At 37.9% G+C, this 16248-nt stretch overlaps 1 protein-coding gene across 2 annotated transcripts in view; it reads left to right on the top strand.

The window, feature by feature from the left end:
• Nucleotides 1-16248, top strand: part of RNF38 (ring finger protein 38) — a 105142-nt gene that overhangs the window by 34952 nt on the left and 53942 nt on the right. Inside the window, exon 1 of one of the 2 annotated variants that reach the window (XM_054518007.1) lies at nucleotides 14991-15045. The exons of the other annotated variant lie outside the window; for it this stretch is intronic. The gene's annotated coding sequence lies outside the window, so the exon portion shown is untranslated. Of the gene's footprint in view, nucleotides 1-14990; nucleotides 15046-16248 lie in introns of those variants that run through there. 2 annotated transcript variants of the gene reach the window in all.

The raw sequence follows: 16248 nt of genomic DNA, 5'->3' as shown, positions 1-16248 counted from the left end.
TGTCACTCAGGGTCCTTTATTCTTTCTACTGCTACTCCCCAGTTCTTCACTTATCTGTGAGTGTCCCTTCCTTGCTGGAGATAATGTGAATTTGAAAGTAACTTGGCTGGTAAAAATTGATGTATTGCCTTGACTGATGCTGCTGTGCAAGGAAGTAAGTGGAAAGCATAATATCCATTCACACTATCTTCTGCCTGTTGCAAACACTGGTACCTCCTCTGTCAAAATCTTGTGTGTTAGTTTGTGAGTTTTTGAGTTGTTCGGTGGTTTTGTTTTGTTTTGGTTTTTGGTGTTTGTTTTGTTTTGGGTTTTTTTAAAGATTGTTCAAGAAAAGGAAGAGAGGAAAAGGAAGAGAGTTTGGTGACCAACTTCAAATCTCAAAAAGAATTAACAGTTTTATGAAATGTGCTAAAGGCTGTTCCTATTATTAGGGTTGTATTAGAGATTGCTGCTCATACTATAACCTCTTCTGTGGCAGGATTTATCACTTTGCAGTGAAAACATACTGCAGGCAATAGAATTTGGCATTCCTGGCCAGAGTCCAAGTAAACGCTAATGTTTGGTTTCTTTGTTCCTTTTTTAATTTAAAAACATAATTTCATTTTGATTTGAAAGAGTCTGAGTAGTAGAGGTTTTGTGGATTTGGCTGGTGTTTATAGTTCCTGCAGCTATATTCTGTTTGTATACAAATTGCTGGGTAATTAATAATGTGATCTAATTTGTTTCCATTATATGTACACAGTGTTAAAATTGAACTTGAATGTTTACTGTTAACTAACAGTAAAGCTTATATTGAGAATGTATTGGATTTTTTTAAAATACCCATTTGAATGCATTTTCATGCTTCCCTATAAACACACAAACACACCATGTACACACACAGTTTGTTGGAGCAGGAGAAGCAGAGCTGTGACTTCAGCAACTTCAGTTTGCTTGTGAGTGCTCTGAACTGATTCCAGTGAGACTGATAGCATAGCTTTGCCTTCCTGGGCTGTGTCTCCTGCCATCTGAGTGCATGCACATTTCTGATTGTTCTTCATTCTTTTCAGTTCTTCTTGCTGCAGTCATTGTGCAGTGACCCAGTGATTTGAGCAGGTGATTAAAATGAGGTCTCTATTTGTGAATTACTTTGCAAGAGGGTGTTTTTGAGAGAAGTCTGTTCAGCAGATGTTTACTGTATAATGGTAGGTAGCTCTGCATCAAATTCCAGTTTTGTTTGCTAGCTTCTAATGTTTTGGAGAAGTGCAGGTGAACCTTTTGTACCCATAAGCGGCCTGTGATGTGTAGGTTGTGGAGAGAGAGCTGGAGTAGGACTATAAACAATACTTCATTTTGTAGTGAGTTGTGGGGGTGTTGTATGACATTTAGCTAGAACAAGTTTACTGGTGTGTTTAGGAAACCAAGGTTACAGCTCTGAGGCAGTTCATATTGGCAAAAGCATATTTTGCTTGAAAAACTGCCTCATTTTAAGTTATTTAAAACTGTCTCATAGATAATTTTTATCTTTAACCTAGGATTGCTTTTGAAATGAAGTAGTGTATATGACTTATTTTTAAATTATGTTCATGTGTTTTAAATTATGTTTATGTGTATTGTCTTGGCCTTTTAAAGCTGATGTTAAAGTAATAAAGTTGAAATTTGTGTCCCACTAATTTTAACTTTATTGAGATGTGTTGAGGCATCTCACAGATTTTACAAACTATCAAACGGGCAGGTATAGTTACACACACGCATTGAAAGAAAGAAAAACATGACCCTCCCTCTGCTTCATTTAGGATTTTAGTTCATTTGTGTGGTAGCCGAAGGCACTTTGCTCTTAGCCTAATGTCTGTCCAGTACAAAACCATACCTAGTTTTACTGGGTTTTAGTTAACCTGTGACACCAGGTGGAACAGGACTGGGAAGGATTCACAAGCAAACTGTGCATTGCATGTTTTTGTGAATGGAGCATTTATGGCTTCTTGATTTTCTGTTCCTTTATTTTTCCTAGGTATAGTGAAGTGACAAGACTGTTTCAATTACGACAGAGGACAGACAGTTCTGCATTGGGAAACTTTTGTTAGGCAGTTTCTCTAGGTTATAGACTTAAAGTAGATGCAATCCTTAGGGTAGAAAGAAAAAAATTCTTTATATCCGTCATGCTTTTGATGCTTAAAAAATGAGCAGTAGTTTAAGTTATTCTTCTCATGCTACACCTCTGTTTATAGTAGGAGGGCAAGGGGACGTACTTCTGCTCATAGCAGAGAGTTGCACTGTGGCAACTTTGGTCAAAGTCACTCCAGATGTCCCATTCACAATTGAGCTTGGTAGTGTTATGCCATCTTTTCAGGTAACACCCCTCTTGGTCAGTTAGTGACTTCTGAGCATGGAATTAAAGGATGTGTGAGAAGACAATGGATGCATGCAGAGAAATATTTCTACTGTTGTGCTAGGAGTCACTAAGCAGGTCTGTTGGAGACTGATCAGGGAGACTAGCTGCAAGGTCCTGGAATTTCTGTGCACATTCTTGGTCATGGATCTCTCTCCTCATTGTGTATGATCCAGGCTGCTTTTGCTGTTGGCTGAAGAAATTGTGAAGTAGCAAAGAAAGGCTCAGCACATGTGTGGTGCCTGGCCATGAATGTAGGTACTGTAGGATTGATAAGCTGTATGAGGGGAGGCTGATAATTGGAAGGCATCTCAAATGTCAAGCATCTATGGGTTAAATATCTGATACAGTTAACAGTTCAAACATTTTTACAGAACCATTTTTAATAATCATCCTGTAGTTAGTTAAAAATAATTTATATTGTGGTTTCATAATTGTTCCATTCAAGGTCTTTGTTTATCTGTAGTAGTGCTTCCAGCAACTACCCAACCCCAGTAACAAACCAGCAATTTGCTTTACATTTCAGAGAAACAATCTACTTAGGTTTTGCAGCTTCATACCTTGAAAACAAATGCTGTTGTAAGTCAAGATAAGATGTCCCTTACTTTGTTGTTGGTTTTACTTAGCATATGTTTATGCTAGTATGCCTGACATCTTGCTGCTTTTGAATTCATAAAGGTTGTGCATGCTTTCTGTTTACCTTCAACATGGGAGGAAAAAGCCTGAAGCAAAACCCATAGGCTGCCACAAAAATGTCTTTACAGGGAAACTGAGTTAGGCTGATTTTAATTAATTTAAATTGCCAATTAGGATACTTCTTTGATTCATGGTTTTCAGTTTAACTTGGAGAATTCATCTAGAGAAAACTTGAATCTTGGTAGTCAATAAGTGTATTTCCTATTGAACATAACATTTGAAATCGTATTTGCTAAATTTTGTGAGGAAAGGAGGTAACTTACAGGCACATTTAAGAAATTTATATAACTGCACATTATATTGGCTTCTTATGTTCTGTGTTTTAGGCTTTTGAAAAATTGTACAGTTTACTTTGTTTTCCTTGTTAAGACTAATTTTTATTTCTTATTTGATGATGGGCTTCTATTTAATAGAAACATAAATTATATTTAGACAACAAACTTGTTAAAACAGTCTTGAAAGGCAGATGTGTTTTGTCAGTACGCTGAAAATAAAGTGGCTTTGAGAAATCAGGAAAATAGAAACAAAATTATTTGAGGAAGATGCAAATTTAAGCTTTTTTTTCTTGATTGGTAGTATTTGTAGAACTAGCGATTTAGCATTCACTTGCACTTTGCCTTCTTTTTCTCCTAACTTTGAATGAGCAAGCTATTAAACTCTTTTCAATGGGAAGAGGAACAAAAGGCATCAGCTTCTGAAAGAAAACCCTAAACATCGCTGACTTTATTTGATTGGCCAAGAACTTCCTTCAGAGACTTGACTGATCCTAAAAGTTCAGGACTGATTTCACTGTCTGAAGTATTTTATTACTTTTTGGTTTTGTTCTAGACAACTTAGGTTTGAATTTCTAGTACATTTGAAAATAGCTTTGATTGAGTTTAAATTCAGTATCTTAATTTAAATTTTTGTACTTTTACCTGCTGGTTTCCGATACTCAAAGACTTACTTGGATCAGAGATTGTAAACAAGGTTGTGCAGAAATTTTTATATTGGTCCATCATGATTTTTCTTAGACGGCATATTGCTATGGCATTTAATTTTTCTGCATTTTTTGCCCTTTGTTGTGAAAGGGTTTGGAATAGAAATGCTCTTCTGAGAACTTCTCAGTAATCTTATCTTTTAAAATACTGACAAGTAGAATGTACTTTCCAAAAAATGGGTCTGTGTGGCTATCTCAATGGACTTCCAGGTAGAAGAATCTTTCTGTCTGTGTATTCTGTATGCTGTGAATTAATGAGAAACTGCCTGTATGCTGCATATTTTATAGAGCCAAAGGGAGCTAACTTTTACCCCTGGTATTACTCATCCTGTTAGTTTTGATGTTGGCTACATTAGGCCATTTGATTCCAAATATTTAACACAGACAGATGGGTGCAATCCAGCTTGTGTTGCTTGAATAGATAATTGACAGAAAGGTAAATTACCTTTGTAATGGATATTACCTGTAATGATTTCAAAATAGCATGTTAGTTGGAGCTAATTTTGTTAATATGCTCTTTCCAAGAAGAAAAGATTCTTTTCTGTTGAGAACCTTCAATGAGTTTTAGAAAATGCAAGGATTATCAGAAGTGAAAAACTGATTGGAGTTTAAATTAGTTATGAAAAGTAGAGGACTGAGAATAGTGCAAATTTATGGGGGATGGATCTGTCACTTTTCACTTGTCAACACATGCAACCTGCAGATCCAGGGTCCCAAAACTATTGTTTATTTTGAGCTTTTTTGTTGATGTTGATGTTTGGCTATGCAAGAAGGAGAAATGAAGTGCTATCTTCTGTGCTCTCTCCAGACGGAATTGCTATTGACCAGTACTGCAACAAGATTATCCATTTGTTCTGAAGTATCAAAGCTTCCAGAGTTTCTTTGCTAGAGTTATTAACGTCTAACAAAGGTAAAATAAATGTAAGCATTTGTTCCTATTTACAAATTTAACTCATTCCGTGGCTGGCAGGTTTCTAATCTGAGTGTTGAATATGTACCAGAAGAATGCTTATGTTAACATTTAATGATCTTGCTGAGAGTGGTAGCCTGTGGAATGTAGATAGACCAATTCCTTTGTTTTTAAAAGAGAAAAGGCAATAATGTTGTGCAATAATGACTTATGATAATGACTGATCCAACCATAGTGAAAAGTTGCCCTATTTGGTAAAAATACTCAATAAGGGAGTGTGGATGTTCTTCTTACACTGAAAAATAAGCATATTTAACCCTGGAAAGTTTTCACCTCTATCCTAGGGCATATGGATGTTTTCAGAAGAGTTTTTCTGTCTGCTGGTATTGCTGGAAAAACTAAAGAATTTTTCCTGTGTTAAATTTGGGATGACTATAGAAGATACATTCTGCAATCTCCAGGGTCCAGGACAGAGAGAAATGCATTTTGGCTCAAGAAGTGAACTGTATCCTGAAGTGATTTTGCCTCTCTTCTCTGCTCTTATGAAACCCCAGTGGGAATTCTGCACCCAGTTCTGGGGACCTCGGTACACAAAAGGCGTGGACCTATTGAAATGGGTCCAGAGGTCAGCCACAAAAATGGTCAGGGGGCTGAAGCACCTCTCCTTGGAGGAGAGCCTGAGAGTTGGGGTTGTTCACTCTGGAGGAGAGAAGTCCTCCGGGAAGACCATACTGTGACCTTTCAAAAGTATGAACAGAGATTTACTGCCAAGGCTTGTAGTGACAGGACAGGGAGCAAAGGTTTTAACTGTAAATTTGTCAGAGTACTTCTTCACTGAAAAGTTTCTAGTTACCTAATATGCCTTTCAGATTTCAAACTTGGCACAGGCTTGATCTCCTGTTCACTGAACACTATGCCAGTGTTCTAATTTACTCTCCTTATGGATGTCCTTTTAAATTAACCTTTAACACTCAAAATCATCAAAAAAGAAACCAGATTTCTGAAAGGCTGGGAACTGAAAGCAAGAAACCTGATGCTTTCTGCATACCTGATTGCTGGCTGAATTACTTGCAGTTTTACCTGTTGGTTATGCCTCTAATAACTGTCTCTCACATTTGCACCAGAACTAAAACTGGGGATTATATACCAGTTGATATCCTTCCTCAGGATAGGCAGTGCAGAAGAAAAAAGTTTTGAAAATAAGCATAGAGTGTGGACAAGGGCAAGTGGGATATAGGTGATGACAGGGAGTGGGAGCTGTAGAGATGCCTAGGCATCTTGGGAAAGGAATATCAACATTGGACGGAGTAAGCGGTAGTGCATCTTGGTTTTAAAAGCCAGAGTACACAAAAACAAGTTGCAAAGAGTTCCCCATTACAGAATTAGCACAGAATTATTATTCTGTAAAGCTTAATGTAATTTACTTACTGAATGTTACTCCAAAGACTTAGAATCTGCTTTTTCAGAGAAACATTCGTCATTTGATGATATGTAAATATCAAATTTCATTCTAATTTTCTCAGAAGCTTTTTCTTATTGGTGATAATGACACTGCTGCTTGTGATAAACCAAGTAGAGGTTCCTCAAAATGTTTCTGTCTTTAGAAAAGCCTTGTCAGCTTGAGACAGGATACATTCAGAAAGGGAGGAAAACGGTGATATTGTGGGATTGAAATCTCTATTATACTTTACCACAAGCAGCACTGGGTTAAAAGAGGAGTTCTGTTGACCTTCTGTTCTTTTCCTCCAAAGTAACTTCTATGTTATTGTCATAGCTTGGTTAGTTCAGGAGACAGAAATATTACTAAATATTTTCTATTAGTTTTTTGACAAGTTGGTGTGGTGTCTCAGGCTTCTGATGGCCTTATACTCTGCACATATGAGAAAAAGACATGAAATGTTGATTGTTGACATGGTTTTCTTTGAAACAAGACTAGGACAAATGCTTACTAATTGGAGCAAAACCAAGAAAGACAGGAAGAGAGAAAGTTATTTCATGGCCTGTCAAATGTAAATTAACTTTTTCATTTTGTTGGGGCAAGTCATTCCTTACTGATTATTAATGTAAGTTGCAGTTGTAAGCACTTAATGGGCTGCAGGGAGATGAGGGATGTGGAGAGCTCATGCACAGTAACAGAGCACTATTTAACTCTCACTTCTCTGGATTCTCTCTGAGACCAGTTTTGATTGTGTTGAGGTTTTCACATTTCATTAAATAAGCTGTCTTTGGAGGGAGCTTGGGCTCTCTGTTGTTTGAAACAATTTCCTAGAGGTTGCTTGATCATGCACTTTTAACCATGCTTTCAGAATTAATTCTATTTCAAACAGATACTTGCAAAGTCAGTTCCTAAGTAGGAAATGCCTCTTTATTACCCTTTGCTTTATGGTTAGATTGAATATACAGTGAAAAAAAAGACAAAAGAATAAGTAATTGAGGTGCATTTAAAACTTTGTTTCTGGGATTACACTGACATTGTTCTTTCCTATCTGTGTCAAAGACTACAGGAATTGGTACCAACATTATTTTTACCACTGAAGCATTTGCTTCTCCAGGCTAGGTTGGATGGGAGCTTTAAGGCTGTTATTAGGAAAACCTGATCAAAACTGAAAAACCCAACCAAACAACTACCACAGCCTTTCTGCAAATTAATGCTAAATTTCATAAGTGATACCATAAAGAAACAGGCAGGGGGTAACAAGCTAAGGTTTAGAGTTAATATTGTGCTTCTATGCCTGTTTAGTTTTTTTGTGGTAATGATGGCTAGTTTTTGTTGGTAACAATAAATGTAAGCCATAGAAAACCCTTTATTCATTGCATCCAGAAAGTTTTTGTAAGCAGTTTTTTATTTTTCAGAGACTAAATGAAATTCTCAAGAGAAGATTAATTTCAAGAAAATCAGTTTAATAATGTAGTTACAAATAGAGAAGAACAACTGGCTTGAAATTTCAGGTAGCTTTTGAAAAATAACTATGATTCAGGAGGCACAGAAATTCAAGACAACTGAATCTTCAAAACCAGTAATTCAAAATCCTACAAAGATGGAAATAGAACAGTATAGAGGATATCTGTGTGATCTTTTATGCTTATACCAGGCCTTTAATGAAATGTAGTTGTGCTTGGTATTTGCATCTCTTGCTTCAGCTCCCACACAGTGCTTGATGAAAACTGAATTCCAGGACAAGATTAAAAGATTTTATCTTTTTTAAATGCTTTGTGGCTTGCCAGTTTTATTCTTTGTTCTACAATTGATTTACTTTCAGTAAAAGTCAGCCTTGAGTTATTGAAATACCTGTTTTCTCTCCTTTTCTAGCTGTTTACATAGGCTTTATAGCAACTGTGTTTTCGATGCCTTTTGGGCATATGCTGTTAGCCTCCTTTTGAAACACAACAAGAAGAGGCAAAAAGTTTCCTTCTTTCTAAGCAGATACTGAACGTCCTTGAGGAGAGGCTCCTTATGAAAAGGCACTGCTATATTTTGGTCCTTCAGTACTATTTTCTGTGGTGAGTTACTACACTCTCTGTCTATAAATGAATGTTACCGTTCTCTCTGGAATGGCAGTAATTGTGCATTGAAGGCTGCGAGCATCCTTTACTAGACTATACTTGCACAGAAGCAATCCCAATGAAACAGCCTTCAGGGAATAGCAAGGAAACTGTGACTAGCTACTAAGCAAAGCAGCCACAGGGACCGGCACCACAAATTGGAGATGTTGTTCAGAGTTTCTTAGCAATAGTGTCCTTCTCTTTCAGGATTTTAATGCAGAAAGGGAGTTTCCTTTTAGCTTGTTAATAAACTATTAATTGTTTTTGTTATGTCTCAGAGATAACTCCAGTGTAGGAGCTGTGAATCTTACTGTACACAGGGGAGAATAGAATGGAAAATAAATCATTGCTTGTCTTTAATCTCTGTGTCTTAAAGCATCAAGCTTTGTGTCTCAAGTATTCTTTGTTAGGTGGGTATTGTAAGAGTCCTGCAGTACAGCAGTTAAGAGGAAGTGTGTTTTTGTGCTTTAGCTGCAGAGGTCATATGCTTCAAGCTGCAACTTAAGTTTATGTCAGCTCTTCAGAAAATCACCTCAGAATGATTTTTTCATGAGAGAAGATCTAAAGAGAATCAGAGCTTAGAGGGGGAGGAACTGGTGATTGTGTTGTTCACTTGGTTCAAGTACCTGACTGCCGTGTCCATGGGAGTAAACTCTTCTGAATCTGTGCATCTTGTCTGCAGCAGCATGGAATTATCTGCAGAGTGTACAGGTAGATTAAGAAACATGTACTGATTGTGGGACTAAGTCAGTTTTTGGAAAATGGTTCCCTTCCCCACACAAAAGTTGGCTTATATATTAGGTGTTATTTTTCTATGTCCTTAGAGTAGTTGAGATGGTTGAGATTCATGTACTTAAAATCAATAATCCCATAGGCACTTCTGGCTTTCTTTTGGACACACGCTTTTTAAAAGAGTAAAAAGAAGGGCCCTGAAATTACTGACGAGTCAACCTCACCTCTGTGCCCAGCAATATCATAAAACAGATGCTACTGGTAGCTATGTCAAATCATAAAGAAGACATGGAGGTGCCTGGAGACTGACAGCAGGGCTTCACCTAGGGCAAATCATGCCTGACTAATCTCACAGCCTTCTATGATGGAGTCATGACTGTGTCAGTAGACCAGGGAAGAGCTACAGATATCTCCCTGGACTTCTGCAAAGCCTACAGCATGGTCCCACACAGTGTTCTTGTTGCTGATTTGGAGGGAGTAGGATCTGATGAATGTACTGTGTGATGGGTAAGACATAGGCTGGCTGGCCATGTCCCAGAGTTACAGTCAACAGTATCCATGTGAAAACCAGTAATGACTGGTGTCTCTTGGGGGTCTCTACTGGGTCAAGTACATTTTGATACCTTAATCAATGGCATAAAATAATTGAGCAGAGCCTCAACAAGTTTGTGGATGACACCATGCTGAGTGGTGCAGTTGATAGGCTTGATGAAAGGGATGCCATCCATTGCTAGACAGCATTGAGCCATGTGAACCTCAGAGGGTTCAACAAGGCCAAGTGCAAGATCCTGCCCCTGGGTCAGCGTGATCCCCCATTCCCATGGAGACTGGTGAATGAATTGACTGAAAGCAGCCCTGCAGAGAAAGACTGTGGGTGTACTGGTGGATTAACATTCACATGAGCCAGCTGTGTGTGTTTACAACTCATGGTTTAGAACCATGTCCTCAGCTGTTGGAAGAGAAGCATAGCCAGCAGGTCAAGAGAGATGATTCTGCTCCTTCTACTGCACTCTGTTGAGACCCCCATCTATAGTACCGCATCCAGCTCTGTGGTCTTTGGGGTTTTATATGGAAAGAAGGTAGATTTCGGAATATAAGGAGGATAGAAGGAAGAAAGTTTTAACAGTGAGGGTGGAGAAACACTGGAGCTGGTTGCCCTCATGTGGATTTTGTGGAGAAGTTGTAGAAATTCCACCACAAAAAGTATTAAAGGCAGGCTGAACAGTGTTTTGAGCAACCTGGTCTAATGATAGCTAGACTAGATGGTATTTAAAGGTTCCTTAAAATCCAAATGGCTCTATGATTCTTTGAAATTAGCTTGTACCCTAATGAATGAGCAGTGAATTTGCTCAGTGGACTTGAACTGTCATCTGATGCAGGTTTTTTGGTTGTAAAGTTCTTAAATGATTTCCTGGTCCTGATTTATTGTCAGTCTTTCATGTTTGACACTTGCATGAGACATCTGGAAATAGTGTGATTTTTATGAACTCAGTTCATCAGAAATAGGAGGATACAAAGGTACCAGATGGGGAATGGTCTAAATAGCTTATCTGACACAAACAGTACTTTTACTGTACTTATATCGTTCTTTTCTCCAATTGTGACTTTCTACTGGGGACCAGACTTAACACCTTGCTAACATTTTGTTGATGCTTGGCTGTGTAGCCTCTTCAGATACAGTTCGTGTCTTGACATTTTGAGTGTTAAGAGCACCAGTAAAATATTGGTACTGTGTTTATGGGTGTAGTAGTATTTCTACATTAAGCTGATTTTTAAGGTTTATTGATGCTGTAAATTTTTTCACCAGATGATTTCTTGCTGAACAGCTCCTTGAATGAGCAGGAGAAAATGATCCCCAGAGCAAAGCACTGCTGTCAATAAACCTATGGAAAACATTCCTTGCTTTTGTATGTGCACTGTAAAGATATGAAACCTCAAATTTTAGAATACTTCATGGTTATTGAGTCTTTGGTAATGCTGCACTATTAATTCAGGAAGAAATCTTTTGATGTACTTGATACTCGAGATGTAGGGTACGTGGGGAAGCAAGTTGCTGGTGATTTGAATCCTTCAGACACTTTATCGTGTGAAAGTGACTCATTTTTTTTGCAGGTATGTGTTTAGCTTTAAAATATGCAAATATTTTCAGAATTTAGACCTTGCAAGATTAGGTTGGGTGGCTGCCAAAGCAGTGGCCTCTCTCCTTGTCCCAGACTGCTGTGGAGGGGATGAAACCATCTGGTTGACTCTGTGGGTTACCAGGCCATCTGAAGTGTAGTTATCCTCATTCTTCACTAAAAAAACATGTAGCTGCTAAAGTTAGTGGAGAAGGAAGAAGGCAACTGCTAGGCCACAGTACTTTCCTGTATGAGGTGAGGGGGCCCTTATTATAAGTGTGTTCGTAAGCATAGTGTTAAAGAAATTTAGATGAGTTTTGTTTTCATCTCCATTAGGTAGGTTTATTGCATCTCTTGTGTGACAGTCTGGACAAATAGCAATGTTAAGGTCTCGGGTCTTGCGCTTCATTGATTCATTGTTACCAAAGTTGCCTTGTGGTCATCTTCACACCTTAGGTCTTAGGTTGGTTTTGGTGGGAGTTTCTGTTGGTTTTATGGTCCATGTTGAAATATGGTTGTTACAGTTCATAAACCACAATCTGTGGGTTGTCTACTCTAACTATTTATTTAAAAATAATATTTAAGTTGCTAGGTTTCTCTTTCCTAACTATTATTAATGTTCAGATTTTTAGCTCCAGGTTTTACTGTAATACCTCTTTGACTTACACAACATAGCCTTATAGTTCAGATAAAGTTCAGCTTGCATCCTAACAATTCAAGCTACTGATACCTACTTCCAAATAATATAAAATTTTCAACACTAAGATAAACAGTATCTGGATGGGGTTATATTCAGATGGCTGCTATAAGGGCCATTTTGTGGACAGTTCCTGGAGTAAGCTGTCCAGTTTGTACCTGTAAATTTAAATTAGATGTTCCTTGAAGTAAAAGTGTTTATGCAGTCTTGTAGAGACACAGCAGAAACTTAAGGTAAAAAGATCTTTCTTCAGTTTTGATTTATAGATGAGTTTTCTTCAGTTCTGATTTTTAGATGAGTTTTGTTTATGAAGCTGAGGCCTGCCTCATATTCAGGCTTTTTGCTGTACTAAAGTAAATTTGTCTGTTCTTTTTTTAATCTCTGATATTGTTAAAATATGTCAGATTTCAAGACTTTTAAAATATAAAGAACCCTTTAGGTTGCTCTCCTTTTCTCTAGAAGTGTCTTGGAGGTGTCATACAGTCAGACTGGAAGATACACTTAATTTATATGCAATTAATGTAGGCCCAGATTTTGTTTTGAACTCTCAGTTTTGTCATTTTCATCCCATTTTCTTGCTGGTTAGTAAGCATGCTGTGTGTTTCTCTGGTAGCTGCAGAAAAAAAGAAAAGCTGAGAGAGCTTTTCTTGCAGAGTGTTACCGTGCTTCCTGATGATTACTAGATATCTTAAGTTTTCACTGGGTGTGTGGAATTAAGGACAGCACTCCTTGGCTGAGCATTACGGTGGGGAAACCAGTAAGGTTGACTCGGTCAGGATATGGAAGGGGACACCAGAACTCAGAAAATACCAGCAAACCTATGCTGGTTACAGTTTGACAAAAACATGGATTTCTTGACAAGTAGAAGAAGCAGGCGGAAAGGAAGGAGAGAAGTTCAGAAGGCATTTAACCTTTTTTTTTCTGCTTTAGTGGCTTTAGGCTGCTTCCTGGCTAGAATGTGTTCCAGAGTTTTATCACAATGCCTCAGATAGGTATACTCTATGCTGAGGAGTTGCTTTAAATTATCAGTGTTGTGTCCCATACCATGCAACTGAAAATATTAGCTCTTCCTAGAGTGTAATAAATTCTTTCATCAACTTAAGTGGATGAAAATCCATGGGAATTTCAATTTGTTGGAGTTTATAAAAGAAGGAGTGGAAGGAAGAAGAGAAGAATGGCAATCCTAGTATGATCCTAGTATGAATTCTATGCAGCTAGCATAAATGTATCATGTTTCTTCTTTGTGGTCAGATTTGCACACATCGAGAAAAAAGTTTAAGTATTATATACTTAATTTGCAGCCTTGTTCTTACTTGACCAACCTGAGTAGCTGTATCTTTTATTGAACTCACCTCTAACTTTTCTGTCGTAACAGCAAAGTATTCTGTTTACCCCATTGAGTAAGTTCTTCACTGCAGTTTGAAAGGTTCTTGATTTAGAAGGTGCCTCTAAAATCTAAATAATATGCCACAGGTACAGGAACATTGTTGACTAGTACATTATAATAATCTGCAGGAGTGGTTTGCACTATTTTGTTGGAAGTTGAGGAAGATCACAGATAACTTAATCTCTCTTCCTTGTATCTTTTCAAATAGACTAGCCATCTATGGCTATATCTCACCAGATATATGCCGTTCAACTCACAGGTTTTTTAAAGGGAGGAGTTAATTAAGAGTCTAAGGTTGATCCAATTGAGACTTTGTTTCCATGTATTTCTTACTTTCCAAACTCTAGTCTGCAAATCAAACAGCCCAGAACTTGTCTGATTGATGCAAGTTAGTAAGACTGAATAGATTCCCTCTAGATAAAGTAGGTTTAATAGTATAGGTATTTCCTATGAGACTGGTGCTGGAGAGTCAGTGAATGTATTAATCAGCATCATTCACTTAAGCAGTGAGATACTTCCAGTAGCTCTGAAGTTTCTGAATTAAAAGATTTGAATTCACACCTCTTTTTCCCTTGGACCAGCATTGTGTGTGTTTGGATGGTTTAAATTGGCAAGCATGACACTGGCCTTTCAAACCTGATACTGATTCTCTTTATTACAATGCAGAAGTTAGACAGAATCCATGAAATTCTGAAGATTGCTGTTCAGTTTAATGTGAGGGTCTAGAAAAAAAAATAGCCCCTTCCCAAGGTAACTGGGAGGTGTAGCAGTCTTTCTTTCTCACCTGTTCCAAAAGAATGGATATTTTTCCTGGAGTGCAAGTCATAATATTAAGCTGGTGTCTCACTTTATTTGAAGAAGGGTATGCAAAAGAATTTAACTGTGTTTAAAGAGGTCATATATATATATATATACACACACACATAGTGCATCAATTGACGCGCATTACTCTCTACCCTGTCTGATACTGGTAATGGTGAAGGGATACCTGATCTGATGTTTCACGTATGCCTGCTGTGTTTTAGTGGTGTCTCAGCATAAATTGAGGCTACTCTTTTGTCACCTATGTATTGGAAGCTGTGAGTGAGAAAACCAGCTGTTACAAAGTGCCCTGTTACTTGCACAGCATGGAAATTGCTTTGTGGGAGAGAGGATTAGGCTTGAGAAAATGATGGGCATTAGACCTCACAGTTGCATCTCCTGAACACAGTAGCAAGGAAATGCATTTGGGAAGGTGCTGTGGGCAGTGGCCTATGTGCTGTGTTCTGCTCCTTGTAGGAGTCTTCATGGCATTTTCCCCACTCTCAGTCAGCTTTGCAGAGATAATTCTTCAGTCAGAATTAAAGCTTTGATTGTAGTAGCCCTAGGGTAAGCTAGCCCTGGAGTGCAGTTGGTCTTCAGTTGGTCTGAAATTCCTGTCAATTTGGGCATATGAAGGCAGTTGAACTGAGTTTGTATTTACTCCCTGCAGCTGGTGCAATGCAAATTGGCTTTTGTTCCTTTCAGTCCTCGGGCATCTTTAACGGTTAAACAACAATTGAAAAGTCTTTGGCACAGACTAGAGAGCTGCTGAGGTCATCTTTTGAGATTCTGACTCTGATCTTCCTTGCAGGTAGGTGAAATGTGATTAACCTGTCTTCAGGTTTGTCTCAGTGCAATCTGTCAGAAAGACAATGCTTTAAAAACATAACTCAGTTATTAAAAACTGCTTTTATATTTTATGTGTATAAATGTAAAAAATATTTTTAAGATCAGAGAAGTCCTACAGGACTTTCCTGATCATTGAACTCAACATTATAGATTGCACTGTCATGAAGCAGAGCCTTTAGCTGGTAGTCTGCTCTGTCAGTGTCTTCAGATCTGTTACCTCTGCTGGCCCATTCCAGGGACTGTACTCAATGCTGTCTTTGATGTAAACCCTTTTCCAAAGGCAGCTTTTGGTGAGGCTGTTGGTGAGGTCAGCCAGCTCCCTGGTGCAAAGCAGCCAGGATGTGTGTAATGCCTTCACTTCTCTCAGTTAAGGATTGTGTCTTATATCTTGTTATTGTACTGTAGGGTATTAGTTGACTGCAAATGAAACAAATATGTCATAAAGGCCATGAAATCCTGTTAAGAGGAAAAAAAAGAATTTAAAGGAAAACACTGACATATTCTCTGCTAACTGCAGAACAGATTGGCTGCTTAGCAGGTTCTCTGCTAACTGCAAAACAGTTGAGTTTGACTGAAATATGTAGATAAAACCCAAGCTAGAATTTTTTTTTTGGTAATGTGGATATTGTTAGAATTTAAGGTATAGCATCATGAAAACTGATGAGCTGCCCTGGTGTATTATGTTGCATTAACTAACTGGAAGCTCTGCTACTGGAGCTATGTTGCTTCTGCTGGTATCTGTTATAGCTAGAACAAAGTCAGCTTATTGTCGTGATGGTGCATGTGATCACGGTTTGTGAAAAGCCTATCTGTAAAGTACATAATATAGCCTGTAATGCAAGGTCCACATTCATGAATTTTGTTAGGGAGTAAGTCTTAGGAATTTAACCTTTTGAAATTCTTTTCATTATCCACATGTGTGGATGCCTGAAACAAGTTTATGTGTATTTTTTGTAATTTGGCTGAATTTACCTATTTTTTGTTGCCTATTTCCTTATTTTAGACCAATTCAAAAGGTTGTGTTTTACATCAATTCTGCCTCTGGTGTAATGGTCAGAAAGTTATCAAGCTTTACCTTTAACACTGTGTTCTCCTAAGTTTTGTAGCTTGCTTTTGAGCTTGAACTGATTCCAGTTCAAGTAAACATGTGGAGTGCTTATAGTGAAACA

This window comes from Molothrus ater, chromosome Z (genome assembly GCF_012460135.2).
Source record: "Molothrus ater isolate BHLD 08-10-18 breed brown headed cowbird chromosome Z, BPBGC_Mater_1.1, whole genome shotgun sequence".
Classification (NCBI taxonomy): domain Eukaryota; kingdom Metazoa; phylum Chordata; class Aves; order Passeriformes; family Icteridae; genus Molothrus; species Molothrus ater.
Note: the sequence above shows the minus strand (reverse complement) of the source record. Positions and strands in the feature narration are given on the sequence as shown.